Source organism: Parasteatoda tepidariorum, chromosome 10 (assembly GCF_982258835.1).
Source record: "Parasteatoda tepidariorum strain Cologne lab strain chromosome 10, Ptep-v5.0, whole genome shotgun sequence".
Classification (NCBI taxonomy): Eukaryota; Metazoa; Arthropoda; class Arachnida; order Araneae; family Theridiidae; genus Parasteatoda; species Parasteatoda tepidariorum.
Genome location: NC_141764.1, coordinates 21,749,833 through 21,760,590, shown reverse-complemented (window position 1 = coordinate 21,760,590; position 10,758 = coordinate 21,749,833).

The following is a 10,758-nucleotide window of genomic DNA, read 5'->3' as shown; positions in this document are numbered from 1 at the left end:
TGTTTACTGTTTGTTTGGGATGTTTTCTTCTGGTGAAGAAAAAGATATGCCGTATGTTTTGAACACACGATGTGCTAGGACATATGAAGATTAGATTATAAACATCAATAGCAGCTTCGTAATGGTAAACTTGATTTTGACGTAGTACTGTGCCCTTGAAAATATTCATAACAATTTAATTGTATTAAAGCAGCCATTATTAATCTGCCGAGAATAATATTATTAACAACATTGTATATGCATCTACACTTTCAAGTATTAAGCACTAACAAGCATTGATAGGGCAGATGCCAAGCATTCCTATTAACAAATAAGAAACATTTTAAGAATTAATAATTTATTAAGTCGAATCAATTCGCATGTGCATATTTTGGGACTGGTTTCCTTAAAATGATGCTATATGCTTGTATATTAATTATTCTAAGCATAGAGATTGAGGAAAGCTAGTTTTTGTAATAAACGTTTCTTTCTTTCTAATTCAAAAATAATTATTTGGGATCTCTAATGTATATTGCTTTTTACCTACATTTTTATTAAAGAACTAGGATATCCGGTAACCAACTTCCACGATTGCTTTGAATTCATGATTGTTTTTTTCTGTTTGTTTTTCAATTTGTTAATTGTTTGGTAATGTGTTTGTAATAATTGTTTATAGAATATAAATTTAAAAAATAAACATCTGGATTGTAAAAAAATATTTAAACTTAGGAATACTTCTAAGATTTCTAACTATTGACGGGGACAAATACCCATCATCATTCACGCCAACGAAGCACATGCATATTTCAAATCATTACTGACTGATAATGTTTGAAAATTTTTTTGTTCTTCTTCAATATAATAAATTGCAATTACTAATGGACGTTTTTTTATTTGATTTATTGCAAGAGTTCTGTAATTAAGGTGATCATAATGAAACACCTTGTACAATTTACTTACATAAAAAGAAAGCCTATACATTTTTGGTCATTAACATGTGACCCGCCGAATCTCGTCATTCCGTTTAAAGTAAGTGGATAAAAATGTGAGAAGATAAAAATATCCCTAAAGAAAATATCCTTAGATTAGCGAATTATAGTCTATTTATTGTTGTATTATATTAACACATATAATAGACTGATTCGAGCTGAGAACGCAAAATCAGAAATTAAACGTTTGACAGTGCTGTATTTGGAGAAAACTTTAAAAATACCAACTTACTTCGCATGATATTATTGTTTTAATTAAGAAGAAATAATGTCAAACCACACATTAAGTTTAAAATGATTATCCTCACTTTTTTTCCCCTTTATAATAAGTTTATCCTAGTATTATCATATTTTATAAAATAACAAAAGTCAGTGAAATAATCTGATTTTATTTTAATATCATTTCAAGTGTTTACAAAGTACGAACATGCTAAAAATCAAAAAATTTAACCACCTAGTAAATTTAATAGCCCACTAAAATCCAAACTCTTCAATGCTCATTATAATTAGTAATCTGTGATTAAAAATAGGAGCATGACAAAATACGAGTACTAATTTGATTAGTTCGCTTAACTAATTATTTGATTTGAATTATATAATCATTAATTAAATTAGTTCGGTTTAAAGTGCTTCCTAAGCACTTGTTTTTACCTATTTATACATTAATTTACTGGGCTCTGAAATAGCCTCGTAAACAAGCGTATCCAGCAAAGGTGCTATTTTCGTTTGGAAGTTACACAAAAATGTGGACTTCCATTATCCTGTCCCTTTATGTAACTCCGTGTCTAAACTGACGATTTGCCACCGTTGCTGTGGTTTCGAGTTTGGCGACGAAATGAGCGTCGTTGACAAATCACCAGCGACAATGACAGTCGCCATTTACTGCGACTTGGGTGAAGATAGTTGACGGCTGGTGATTTGTAAATGCCTCTCCTATTATTTTTGTTTTCCCTTTTGAGCTTAGTGTTACAATAATTTGCAATGTTTTGGCATGCTTTAAGAGTTCCATGGCGTTCAATGCTTACATTTTTATCGATTTGGCGACCGTTAATAATTTTCATAAATTCAACAAGGATGAGCCATTTATACTTCAGATATTTTTGAAAGATTGTATGAAACACACACATCGTATATTTGTATAATAATATTTATTTTCAAATTGTTTTTCTCTAAGTAATGATACGTTGAAACATAATAGAAAGTTTTATTTTTATTTACCAAGTCTTATATCGCTTCTGCCGAAGCTGAACTTCATAGTAGCCGGAGGCTTGCTCATTGCCCAAATTTAATTGGATGAAACAAATCTCTTGACTACATTTTATTTATTTTTTTTTATAACCGTCGTCGAACAATCTAAACCATAGCAGATAGCTTCAACCATTATTTGGCATATATTGTATTTGACAACCGCGAAAGCAACATTTCTCTGTGTGGCAGATCATTTTACTCTATTTTGAGATAACATCACTTTACAGGTAATAACAGTTAAGTTACTGTATAGCTAAGTGCCTTTAAATTTTTAAGGGTAACAGTGCAATATATCTAATAACGGATGAACATTTTCGCCAAAGCCACGTGACTTAAAACCACATTTCCCCTGTATCCTAAAAAAAAAATCAAACCGTATGTCTTGCAGTCCTCCGATGACGACATAGAATTGGGTGCTTGTATCTCGAAAAAAAGTAAAGTGAAATTATTGTGCTTTACCATGGGATTTAAATCAGATTTAATTGTATGCCTCTAAGTGAAATCCCACGTGTGAGTCTAGCCTGATTGATTCACTACCACTTCAATTATTAAACATCAATTCGCTAGTAGGTAAGTACTTTATTTACGTCACACTAAAGCTGCACAATGGGCTATTTTATTTTATTTTATTTTAAAACCGTCGTTGAACAGCCGACCCTATTGTTGGGCTTACGACTACTAATGTTCAACTCTGTAGTCTTGTAATTTTGAACCCAATCCAGAACACAATAGAACTCCTGGATCAAATATTGGGAGAAATTTGCCTTCGTGGAGGACTTTTTGATGGAACTAACCCGCATTTGCGTTAACCGGTGAGGAAGATCACGAGAACCTCCCACGATTAACCTGACGGCAAGGGGACTCTAACCCATGATCCGTCTACCACTGAGGTTATTTTACGTCAACACTGCGGTCGGTGCAAGTCGGATGCGGAATTCGTATCGAGCAGCTACCGCCGCGATCGAACTCCAGTTCACCTCACTGGAAGACGAACGCTCTATCCCCTGAGCCATCGCGGCTCACAGTGGACTATTGGCGACGGCCTGGGAAACATCACTGAGAGTGATCCAAAGACCTGCCATCGCAATTTTTGATCCTCTCCATAGGGGATAGCTCCCCTTCTCGGGTAGCCCGACGACCTGCGCACGAGATCGAGCACTTTACGATGAAACAGTTTAACGAGGACCGCTACAGCCCACACTCGGTTCCTATGCAGGTTTGCGACTTTACACATTGTCGACTCCCGGGCACTTCTTTGGCACCGTATTTTGAAATTCGCCAATGTTACATTCGCCAAGTCGGATTTCAAATTTTCTCGCGAAAATCTTCGAATATTAATTCGCGCATGTTTCACTTGCGACATACGATTTAAAAAACACATGAGTGAACATGAGGTGTGAATAAATTTAGCTGCTTTAAAAGTTTTTGTGTATTATCATTCTCTTTTTATTCGGACTTCCTGAAACACATATTTATTTCTTACTTTTTTATATCCTTTTTAGGATAAAGTTTTGTTGTGGGTGTAGGATATATGAGTAAAATATAGCTTTATAATTATTTTTATAAATTTATTGCAAATAATTTATGGTGTCTTTATCAAGCATATATTCAATAATGCAGCAGGGTTTTGTACCTTATTGTTTAGTTTTTAAAACCTTTAATTTAAGTAACTACACAATTTATGAGTTTTAAGCATTTTCATTTTATATACGTGTAATGATGAGGAGATTGTTGCTGTCAGCTTTATACATGAATTTATTCTTTTTTACTTTTCTGACATTGATATCTATGATTAAATTTGATGTAATGATTCCCATTTGCAGTGCGAATAATATTTGCTTTCAAACAATTGTACTTAGATTTGATACTTTTTTGTAAATGTTATGTCCCAAACGATAAATTCTTTCATACATATTAGCCAACTCCACAGCTTTGGTAGCCAGGACATAAAAATTTGTAGCAGTTAAAGTATATTTATGAGGGGAACACAATTTTGATTAAAGAAAACTTTTTATGATTTGTAAAATAAAAATATAATGTAAACAGTAAGCATCAACTTTGACATTCTCATATCATAACTCATATCATATAAGGACAATCTGTTTATTTATTTCTGATTCATTAAAGACAAGATATTGAGTCAAATAAGAGAATCTTAACAATTTTTAAATTCAATAATTTACTTTAAATAAAGAAAGTAGTTTTAAAGCAATATGGTTGAAAGGCTGAGACTTGAGACTTACACTTTTCTCAAAAAAATTTATCGATGTTATGATAATAAAACAAAACTCTTGCGATCTCAGCAAAAGTAAGATTTTTATTACCAAATAAGAAACAATTATTACCATTCTGCAAGGAACAAATAAAATAAAATAGGTCATACAGTTTTCAGACACACAGACTGCATGACAATCTAAGAATAAATGTTTGAACTTTTAAAGCAAATTGCATACAATAAAAGCTATTGTGCGAAAAAAAATTAAAAAACAAGTTGTTACAAATGAGACTATTATATGATTACAGCAACTTAAAAATTCTTTTGGAATTTTAAAGACTAATGAATACTATTAAATAATAACAGAAAAGTTTTCTGTGTCTCTTTTGTCTCATTTTTGAAGCAGAATATAAATTAAAATACACATTTCACTTTTACTGATCCTGCTTTTCTCTGAATCGTTCTTATTAAAATAGATGAATCGTGTTAAATTACGTTGCATTAAGTTAGTAAATGTGTTTTCGCACTTAGGAGGAAAAAAAGGCCTAATTTTAGATTGACAATAAATGTAATAATTTTCATAGTTTTTTTTCCATATCTTATTTAGAAGCCCAAAAATTGAATAAAGAAATTATAAAATATATAGACCAATTGTTGAGTTATAGAATCTAATAAGCTAAAGTTGTTATAAAATTATGAATAAAAAGTTACAAGATGGATAAGTTATGAAATTAATGAAGCATAGAATGAAAGGATAAATATATATAGCAAAATATATGATAAAATTAATTAGGAAACAATTAAAACGAAGGTGAGTAATTTCAGATATGTATAAATAATAGTGATAGCAAGAAAAATGGAAAATATCGGAATTTTCCCTGACAAACTTAAGAAACATTAGAAAAAGTTGAGCAGCCACAACTTTAAGTTTTGATAAATATGATTTGATGTTATAAAAAATAAATTAACTATACTAAAATAGTAGTGAATATGTCATAGATTTGTTTCTTTATGTCATGGCTTTACTAAAAATATTTTTTCTCCTTGTTTTCATAATAGCACGCATTTTACAGAAAATATTTGAACAAATTTAATGAAAATATTGTCAATCAAAAGTTGTTCAGTATAAAATATATGCAATTTTTTTAAGATATTGTAAGCATTTTGAAGAATACATATTTTTTCCAAAATAAAAACAATTGAAAAAACCTGGTAAAAATGAAAGAAATAAAAATAATTATTTTTCAAACTGCGTACATTTTTTTTAATACTTTTATCTTCAAAAATATGTACACTTAATAATGTGATGATTTATATTGGGGATTATTTTTTTAAACTTTGTTTATTAATTAAGATATTCAAAAGAAATTGATTATTCTGAAGATATAAATGTTTTATTACTCCAGATTCTTATTTAATTTACAAGAATAGTTTCTATTTGAAAATTTTTTTAACCGAAATATGTATGTAATTAACTGAAATAATTGTGTGTATGTAACTTTTTCTTTATAGAAGGACGAAGTATTTTGATCTCGTTATTTGAATTTTTCTAGTCTTAAACGAGGATAAAATTTTAACTTAATTCAACAAGCAACTTTTAAAAATATCCATGAGCGCGAAGATTCGTTTATGACTTTTGCGAGTGCTGTATTGCGGCGAGCGTAGGGTTGCCTCTGAGTGAGGGTTACTAGATAAGGCGGTGAAACAGTTGACAAATAAAACCGCGGCGAGTGGAGGTGCCCGGGAGTCGACAATGTGTAAAGTCGCTGCAGGTTTATCAAAGTGGTCACCTACCCGTTTACTGACCGCAGCCAGTGATGCCTACCGTGTTCTACTTGGAACCATGTTTTAAGGATCAGTCCACTGCGGGACCAAGTCACTAGTATATAAGACATGCTAATGCAATTCAATATTGGGGTACCTTTTGATAGATGAAAGTTGACAGTTTCGATAAAACCATTTCCCCACAGAACTATAATTCGGCGGATATTTGCTATTAACATAATAAAGTGCGAACCATGTTTTTGTTCAAGTTAAAGAATAATATTTATCATGAAAACAAGTTTAGAGAATATAAAATATAGTTCAATGTGGCAGTAAATTTTAGCGATGTTGTGGATGAACACGTTCTGCTTTAACAGAAAATATTAAAAAAGAAAAAAACAAAGAGGTAAATCAGGCAGTGCCTCTCTGCTACTACATCATTGGCTGTCATAGATAAAAATCATAGTAATTTTTTTTAAAGAAATAGGTTATGTTATTGTGATAGATATTTTGAAAGTCATGAAATTGCAGCATGGGAATTCTATTCGAAACAATAGATTTCTATTTCTACTAATCACGGATCTGATTACGGTAGTGAATTCAAAAAATTTCGCATAGATAAATATCTACGCGAAAAACACAATCTCTTTTCATGACCACTTGGTTTATTTCTTTGGCAACTGCTGCCGGTATCAATTTTTTCACGTTCTTTTTTGCTGACAGGCACACGTAGGGAGTACAGTCACATCAGTTGACATTTCACGATTTCTCCACCACAAACAACCATTTCTTCTCAGCACAACTCCGTCATCCCTTCCAGCTGATGACGCTGGATGATAGTACAAAGAAGCAAAGATACCAAAAAAGAAGAAAAAAAAGTGAAGCAAGATACAATCACCGAGAAAAATAACGAAAGACTTCTGTCCCTAAACAGAAGCCCGATTTTTTTTTTGTGTTTAGGTTGAAAAAGCAAAATGGCGTTTGGGAGAGTTTAGATGTAACTGACGGGCTCTGGAGCTATTCACAGCCACGGAGACAGTATCTCTTTCTTAATGACTGATGCCCCACCTGGCAACACTTCGTTTCTGTTTCATGCGAAATGAGGCGAAGATGGTTAGATAGGTAGAGTGCCAAAGATAGATCCTCGCTTTTAGCTCTCTTTTTTCTGTCACCATTCAGAGTGAGTTGTGGCCTGGGTGATATTGTTTCAAATCCCCACAACTATCGGGTAATTTATCATTTTGTGGTGGCATCAAAAAGTGGCTGCATGTTAATTTTAAGACTGCTTAATTAGAATCAATTCTCCATGCTGAGTAGTCTGTGGCGTTCTACATAAATCTTTGCCAGAAATAAACTTAAATTTTATTCCATTTGATACTTAAACCTAACTTCATTTGCATCAATTGTCAGTGGTGAATAATACTTGATGTCCTAGATAAATCTTATCTCCGCCAGGAATAAACTAATGATGATTTTAACCTTGCCCAAAGCAATGTGATAGAAATAGTTGTTCACTCGTAATCTAAATGAAAAGAATTTTTTGTAACTATGTTTAATTTGTGACCGAAAAGCAATTAGCATCAATTGAATCTGTACTCAGGCCCATCTTGTTTTTCACAAAACAGTTGAAAGCTTGCTACGTTGTTAATAGCGTTCGTCAAGGTCTTAACTATATCGCTTGGCTGTTTGTCTCTTGGCAGTGTCAAATTACTATCAAGTATGATTCGATTTTCCGCTCTCGTTTGTTACTTACTTGTTCGAACCGTTTTAAAGTTCAAATTCGTTTAGATTAGATGTTTCAGTTCCTTCTTTTTTTCTTTATTTGCATTGTTTATCCTCTCATACGTAGTGTCGGGAATACCTGCATAATATTTCATTTTTTACGAACGTTCAAAGTAAAAATTATTGTCATATGAATTTTTCAAGGCCGGGATAGCCTGGTTGGGCCCATGTCCAAGGGTTCAATCCCCGTGCCGTAAATGGTGACTGATGCACGTTAAATCTGTCAAGTTGAAAAGTCCTCCATGTTCCCGTAACAAATCAGTACCTCTGGTATAGGTCCCCAAAATCGTTAACCCAAAATTGGGCCGGTTGTTCACCGACGGGTTAAAATAAAATATAAAATGACTTTTTTAACTTATGCGATCAGGGGTCATATTTTTTAACTGACGTGCAAATCATATGACACTTTTCTATACTGGAAAAAGCTATTCTATTGGGAGAGTTTGCGATGCGTCTTGAAAGTTTGAGAACTCAGTTCTTATTACCCTCTCTGCACCTGCAAGTACAGCATTCTGATATCTGACTCCCTCCTCCAATAATGTATTTACACGAACAGGTTTTTGAAGTTAAAATTCTAATGCGACTTCCAACAAGGTTGTGTTAAACGTTTAACGCTACCATGGCAACGAGAGGCCTGTGATCCTTGCAGGAGATATTAATGTGAATTTCTCGTTACCTGAAGCATTATTAACATTCCTTAAGGACAAATTTGGATTGGAAATGATAAATGGTAGGAATGATCCAACAACCAAATTGAGAACTACCATTGATGCAGTTTTTGCAAGAAATATTGAAAAAATAGAACTCAAACATTTCGTATCTTACTTTAGTTATCATAATCCCATTGTAAATGTTATAGATTTGAATATTTCTCCACTCGAAAATGATAATTAAAAGATGTGATCAATTGTGAATTGTAAGCAATGTTAAGAAAGTTTGTCTTAAAGAAACAATATGATTTCACTAAAAATCAATTTCTACCCCTTCCTATTTTCATTTCCACATTACAAAGTTTCACTTCTTCCGCGCGGAGAGATTCTACGCACTATTTTTTTTTTTTTTTCTCGTTGCTTATGTGTAAAAAATCAAAATGTAGAATCAAATTCGATGTAATAGTGAACGGATACAACTTCCCAGCAACGTACCGGCATTGCAAACTGGTCTCTAAAAAGTACAATTGCATCTACCATTTTGAAACCTTTAAATTATTTTTTATTTAAATTTTAATTAATGTTTTATTTCCCAATAAATGTTTAGCTCTATAAATGAACACGGTTATTTTAAAAAAATAAGTATCAACGTTGCAGAACAGCTATGCAATTATTGAGCCAGAATTTAAATATCCAAAGTGATGTAAAATGCTTAGATTAGGATGGAGTATACAATAAAATCAAAAAGGATAGTAGACTATCTAAGTTTTAGGACCTCTGCTACTATGGCTTTCTATCATTCAACTTTAGATAGAAAGTATCTTTCATCGTGTAATGTACCAGAAAAGTACATCTGTAGAAAGCCATAGTAGCTTTCTTTTTCCTCTTTCATGTGAAATATATGTAATACTTTAAAAGCATTTCAATTACGTGAAAAGATGAATTAGTCTAAAGGATAACACGACAAGACTAACTAGTTATATTCGAAACTCTGTGATGTTTAATTCTAGACTCTCATGTACATTTTATTTTAACCGTATATGTTTACGATAAATACTGAATTATTAGCAAATAGTATTGGCACTCAAGATTGAAGGCAAACTTAACTTTAAATTTTGAGAATTTTTTTCACAGTGAAAAAAATTATTCATAGTAGAGATTAAAAGGTTTACCAAGTTTTTTTTTTAAATTTTTCTTAACTTCATACATTCTTATGAAATAAAATGAATAAATAATTCCCATTCAAATTAATGACACCAGCAAATTCAAAACAGTAAAGCAATTAATTCAATGAGCCGTACTTGATGCGCGGTACGTAACAATAAATAACTTCTGATCGGATTGTCACAAACAAGCATGCAATTAATGGTTCAACAGGAATATTAATCACACAATACTTTAAACTGTGAAATCAATCACAAAATGTGCTTCCTCTTTCTAAATATTAACATTTTGTTTGATGGTAACGAATTTTTGACATTCAAAATTCGCCAAATGGAAGTAGACAAACTGTAAAATATCGTCTACACTGTAAAAAGCTCAAGATCAAATTACGGTATATAGTAGCTGCACTTAGGTGCATTATCCGTAAAATATATTTTGTAAAATATATTAATTAGTAATTTTTAAGTAGTATTTATTTCATGAGTCATTCAATGACTTTAAGGTAATTATTACTGTAAAAATTACAGTACATCAGTTTTTTTTCCCCGTAGCATGTTCCGGAAGCGATGGATTTTACGGTAAGTACCGATACTTTTTATCGTAATTTGTTAACTATGAAATAGTTATTTAGGAGAGCAGTTGATTCGCCATATCTTTGGAACTAATTGAGGGAATTGGCAAAAATTTTCTTCTTACACATTTATAAACTCGTTTGTCCAAATATAGTTCCACGTGGAAAGAAAAATAATAATTTGTATGATAATCAATATTTGTGTAGAATTATCAAATATCAGTCTATGAGAGAAATCAACCACGACCTTAATTGCTATAGTCTTAAAAAATTATTAAATCTGCATTGAAATGTTCTGATAGAAAATGCTTACCTTCATTACGATAAATTGATTCAAAATTCACGTTAAAAGCTAATTTTCATGACACTGAAGTCAAGTCCGTTGCACTTAATATA